Below are 6,711 nucleotides of genomic sequence, written 5' to 3'. Positions count from 1 at the left end.
GTTCCAAATCTGAGCTTTTTCAATACGTCATTCTTTATCATCAAACTTATGGCCATTAAGACCATCTATAGCTTTTGCTGCTTCGTCAGCATTCTCAAGGTTAACGAATTTGAATCATTGATTATCAATCCGAGGTGTTTTCAAGAATTTTGAATTTAAAGTGTTTAAGCGTAAGATGCATCCATCAATGGATCTAACGGTTGACGAAGAAATGTTGTGATTTTCAGAAGTAAGGAATGGTAAGTTCGGTGGTTTGATGTGATAATTCATCATAGAATATGAATGAATATAATTCATGAATGTAGTGATCTTTAAGAAGATAACACTTGCTAAAGCTTTACTTAAATTCCGATATGTCAAAATCAGAATATATAATTGAATTTGTATAAAAATGGTTGTTCTTTAGTGAACGGATACATATGTGGATGTAAGTAGTATAGTTAATGACTGTTGAATCAGAATTGAAGAATGTACGGTGTAACATATTAATGTGAGATATAAATATTTCTCGGGTATTACCTACCCGTTAAAATATTTTCACCGTCAACAGTTTGTACAACAGAATATTTAATTACAATCTTTATGAAAATATACGTACATATATATATTTTTTTTCAGATGTAATAATGGATTTAATGAGTTAATATAATATTAAACTCATTTGATTTACGGTTGAAATGAGAATTAATAATCTCCAAACCTTAAAGATTTCATAATTGTCGCGAAATATTTCGCTAATGAAGTTATGAATCAATATTTCATCGTTCATTGTTATTGATATATCTCGGTATATGATGTTGGTGCTCGTAGATTTCTTGTGAAATTCACAAGGCACGAATAATGTTTTCTAGAAAGTTTTGAGTACATTAAAAATGGAAGTGTAAAATCAAACATGTATTTGAATAATACACTTGATTTATTATGAAAAATGGAGTTTATTGTGCTGAAGCAGTGATTAACGATTGTTAAGTCATTAACGAAGGATGTACATCATATCATATTAGTGATATGAATTAACCGAGTAGTATTTACTAGTTAAGATTCACACGTAATAACTTAGTACGAAAAGATTTATTATTGTTCCAAACCATATATATATAAAGTATACATATATAATTCTCCAGGAAGAATGAGTCAATACATCTTAACTCATTATTACTAATATTCCTTGGTATCTATGGGGCGTATGATGTTAATGTTTGAGGTACTGAGTGTGATGTTGAGGCGTGGAATGCAGATGTTGTTGTTGGTGAAGCTGATGCTGTTGGTGGTGATGTTGATGGTACTGGTGGTGCTGGTTATGTTGCTGGTGCTGCTGCTGGTGCTCGTAGGTTTTGCACCATATTTTCCAAAGCCACTACTCGAGCGCGAAGCTCATTGACTTCTTCTATTATTCCGGGATGATTGGCGGTTCGGACAAGGGGATGAATAATATCTGAAATTCTAGATATTATATATTCGTGATGAGATATCCTGGAAATGAGGGTGAAAATAGTGTTCCGAACGGGTTCGCCGGTAAGTGCTTCAGGTTCTTCGCCAATAGGGTAATGTGGTGGGTGAAAAGGATCACCTTCTTCACTTCTCCATTGATTAAGTAGACTACGAACCCACCCCCAATTCATCCAGAAAAGGTGATGACTAATTGGTTGGATCATTCCGGTTATGCTGCCATTAGAGCTTGAGGAGTTCGAGGAATCAAGTGAGAAATCCATATTATCTGATCGGAATAAGGGTTTTTGTTATAAGATGAGTGTTGAATATTGAATGATATATTTGTCTTCTTGATATACGTATATATAGCAAAAATATTTCCGTAATTTACGGAGGAAATTTAGGAAAAGTGTTAGACAAAGTCTATTAAGATAGATATGATAAGATATAATAAGATATGATGTGTCTATACTCCAATAATAGCAGTATGACGTGTATAGATCATAAAATGATAAGTATGTAATCTAATAATCTTTCGATTAAAGACTTTTAATTCTTAATGGCCTATTCAGGTCTAGGGGCTTGAGCTATAGGATCCTTTAAACCGGTAATCCAAACCCTTCCATTCTAGAGTTTTGTAGACGCCATCCGTCAAGAAAATTCAATGATAAAAAATAACGAGAAATCAAAGATTTAAAAGTAATGAATATGAGTAGTGATGACATTATAATGTCTTTGAGATTCTCGATAACTCAATGACATTTTCCGGTTCGTAAACCGATGCATAAAGGTATAAAGCATATAGGTACGTGATATAACAAGGAGGTTATATACGTTTGAGTATGAATAGTAACAAATATAGGAGTTTCAAAAATCATGAATAATATTTCATGTAATACATATGTAATACACAAAACCATATTAGATGACATAGGAATATCGAGAACGGTGTCACATTTAAATGTGGTAGGGAATTGAATAGTACTTAGGAGAATGAGCAGAGTTCTTAGATTGGCTCGACATTCTAAGATAAGTAAAGTTTCTAAAGTATAGTGTAGCATTTAACAGTTAAAGGCAACAATTAAAGGCACTATAGTCAAGGAAAGTTGTAGTCCTACATTGCTAAGGTACCTAATTGTATAAGGCACACATAAAATGCAATCCTGGTTCTCTACAACAATTCTGCTCTGATACCAATCTGTCATACCCCCAAATAGGGCCTAGGGTATTTGTGACTAATTATATCAAATCACAGTTGTACAAACGAGAACGACTCTAAATGAGACGTTTTATTTATTAAATAAACAGCGGAAGCATTATTCAAAGTTTTACATGATAAGAGTACAGTAAATGGAAAATGTCTAAATAAAATGATAAATATGAATGATGGATTCCATGCAAGCAGCAAAGTATATATCAATCATCTAGTAGCAAGTAGCAGCTAGCTCAATCATTACCTGAGACAAAACATGCTTAAAGTGTCAACCAAAAAGGTTGAGTGAAATTCATAGATTAATAAATAATATCCAAAGTTTTAGACCACAAGATTTAGTTTAAAGTTGATCAATATAGATATATCAATCTAAAAGTGTTGCTGTAGTTTGTAATATCGCTACTAAACAATTTACCCTATGACACCTTGTACTGTCAGTGTCGTGGAATCATTATTATGTAACCAAAGACCAACGGTCGAATGGTTAGAGACGTTACTCTCAATAGGCCTACTCACAATAATTAAGTTTGCATTTAAACGTAGCAATTGACGATATTACGGTAGGTATTTAGCATGAATCAAAGCATGACAACATAGTTAACAATTTAGTACTTGTGTCTAAGCGTAAAACAGTTATAAAGCAAGCATGTGTCTCACCCCAAAAGTTATAAAACAGTTATGAAACAGTAAAAAGTGGGGCTATGAAGTTCACCTTAGTAGCACACGAAAGAATTGAACGGAAGGACGTGACCGAGATCTCAACCTAGAGATAGAACGTATGATCAGACATTGCCTAACAGACAATAGTATATAGTACTATATTGATAGTAATGGTTCACTAAAGAATTTCCATTTTCGGAAGGTTACTATTTATGGAAAGTTTCCACTTATAGTAATTTTTCAATTTTAGAAAGTTCGGGTTAATCTTTAGCAAGATGTTGTACAACTCTACTCAAACTTCGTTGCTATCAAATAAGTCAGGAATGACCAGATGTAACCGGGGGCCCAGGATTCTTGACCAGAATCTAAGTCATGGCATTCGAGATCCACAAGCTTACCCATAAATGGCAACCTAGACATCATTCACTTACGACCGTGAGTAGCGATGAAGTTCACATGAATTATACATTATCTTTGATTAATCTTCACTTTAGGTGTATACACACAACGAATTATTAATGTACTTAATAATTATATATGTGATAATATAACCTAAGTTTTATTTAATATTTAGTTATTATACCTTAGTATGTCTTATATATATTAAATATAATTACCTTTAAATAAATACCTAAATTACTTCAAAAATAATAGTGTTTTATTAATCGAACATTATTCAAAAATGTCTAAATAATAAATTAAATATCTAAAAATTACATACATAATTTTTATAGTCTTAGTTAATCATATAGATTAGTAAAAAAATTTAAGAAAATGTTTTTATTATATTTTTGTATTTATTTTTGTTTTTACCCTTAATGTATTCACAAAACAATTTTAATTCTACATAATTACTAAATAAACCCAAATAATTATTTTTATAATTTTTATAAGTTTCTATCAGTCTAATAACCTGTAGAAAAATATTTAAAAAAATATTTTTTTTATTATTTTATATTTATTCTTAATTTACCTTCGAATTACATAATAATAGAGTTTAATTATATAATAAATACCAATTCAACCCAAGTAATTATTTTTATAATTTTTTTCAGATCTATATAAGTTTTAGAAACTCAAAAAAAAATTATATATATTTTATTTTTGGTTAAAAGTATTTATTACAAATTTTACATTGTTTTTATGTTTAAACACTATATAATTCGTATTTAATTATAAATAATATTCCATAAATTATCAAAATTATTTTTATGCATCATAACACTTATAATACTAATTATAACATATAAACATAATTAATTTTGAATTTTACAAAGAATATACAATAAATATAAATATAAATGACAATATTGAAAAAAATTAATAAAAATAGAAAGTACCTCAAATTTTCTTCAAGGTTTTGAGAGAATAACTTAAGTTTTTGTGTTTGGCAAGAAAAAATGAATGAGGAGCCATGTATTTATAGGTAAAAAATGGTTGGTGAAAAGAAAAAAAAATAAAATAAAGATGCCAATTTTGACAAAATAATAAAAACATGTTAAAAATGTTTTTAATAAGTTTTTGTTTTTGAAAATATTTAGTCAAAATTCATGGGCTCATTATTTAATTTTTAAAAAAAATCTTATTTCTTTTTTTTATATAAGCTAAAAATATAAATAATGATTAAAATAACTTATCATTTAATTAATAATTATGTTACATATAGTTTTATATATAATACACATTAATATTAATATTAACTAAAGTTATTTTATATAATTAGTATAAACTTTAGTTAACAAAACGTGTCGACGAAAAAAAAATATTTAATCAACGTCGAATTTAATCATATATTAAGTATGGATAACAACCCTAGGGGCAAATTAGTCAATTCAAGTATGAAAATATGAGGATTGTTATAAATTTTAACTATAACCCGGGAACATCTAAGCCACCAGGTTTTTCTAAACCATTTGTGAAAACGACGGCTCGTATTAGAGGATCACCATGTATCCCTAGGAAGTTAGCAAAACGAACCAAATCCGAAGAGGAAGAAACGAGTGAGTCGAAATAAAGAGTTGTAATCATGTTGTGTAATATATGAATTGTAGTGTGTTTGTACTTTTATGATATATGTAAAAATTGCTTGTATTGTTTGTTAATTACCTTTTACGAATCTAGTCCTTGTTTATTTTGCAGTATAAAACAAAAATGGATGTTAAGGATAGACAACCAAAAATTTTAGAAGACCTACCAGGGGATATGATTGATGAAATCTTGTCTAGAGTCGGTCAGAATTTTACGGCGAAATTAGTTTGTCGAACGTTTGAAGGACATTCCAGGCATGCCTTAGTTTATAAAAGGCTTTCCTTTGAAAGATGGGGTATATCACATTGGGGAGACCTTAAGTTAAGCCGTTTTTTCTTTAAAGCATTTAGTGCGGGGAACCCAAATACAATTTTACGCTACGGGTTGAGAGCCTATTTTGACTCCACCTATCCCAACATAGGACTCCGTTCTTTAAAAAGAGCTTCCAACATGCAACTTAAAGAAGCATGTTATGTTTACGGGTTAGTGATGTTCGCTTCTCACCAAATTGAGAAAAAGAACATCGGATTACAACTGTTAAATAAAACATTCCCAAAAGTGACGGATTCAGTAGTTGGGGTGAGAAACAAGTTTTTTAGATTGTTACAGGGCTGTTGGGCATTACGTAACCCCCGTCCTTTTGATGACGTTACAACATGCTGTCTTGCCAACGGCTACAACAGTTATTTTCCACAAGACCAAGGATGGGAAATAATATTAGTAAAACCAGAATGCATGACTTATTTCTGGACTTATGAATTACGTGTCTTTATTGCCTTTGCTGAACGACTTGCGTATTAACTAGAATTTTCTTCACAACTGCCTTGTATCAAAGTTATTGTGTACCATATTTCATGCTATATGTAAAATAGCGGTATTGTACATTTGTAATATATTGTATAAAAGTTTGAACGCGAAATATTATTGTAATCAGTTTTTCATATAGAATTGTAGTAGTTGAATTGTATATTAGCTACTAAGTATGAACTTAACGGGTAGGTACTACCCGAATTAAAACTTATAAAACGCTAATATGAAGAAAAAGCTTTTATAAATGAGTTCATATTATGCTACGAAATACTATTGACTACTCTTAATATTCTATATGATTAATTTAATTCTTTTGGCTATTTTTGAAGGAAATGGCACCGACTAATCGACATACCCTGAATATGACCGAGGAAGACTTCCGTGTTTTCCTTGCTGCAAACGTAGCCGCAGTACAGACTGCAATGCAAAATAACAACAATAATACTGAATCCAGCAATGGAAATAACGCCACCAGAAATCATGTAGGATGCTCCTACATAGAATTCACTGCCTGCAAACCTTTAGAATTTGATGGAACCGAAGGACCAATCGGATTCAAATGGTGGACC

Source organism: Rutidosis leptorrhynchoides, chromosome 3 (genome assembly GCF_046630445.1).
Source record: "Rutidosis leptorrhynchoides isolate AG116_Rl617_1_P2 chromosome 3, CSIRO_AGI_Rlap_v1, whole genome shotgun sequence".
Lineage (NCBI taxonomy): Eukaryota > Viridiplantae > Streptophyta > Magnoliopsida > Asterales > Asteraceae > Rutidosis > Rutidosis leptorrhynchoides.
Note: the sequence above shows the minus strand (reverse complement) of the source record.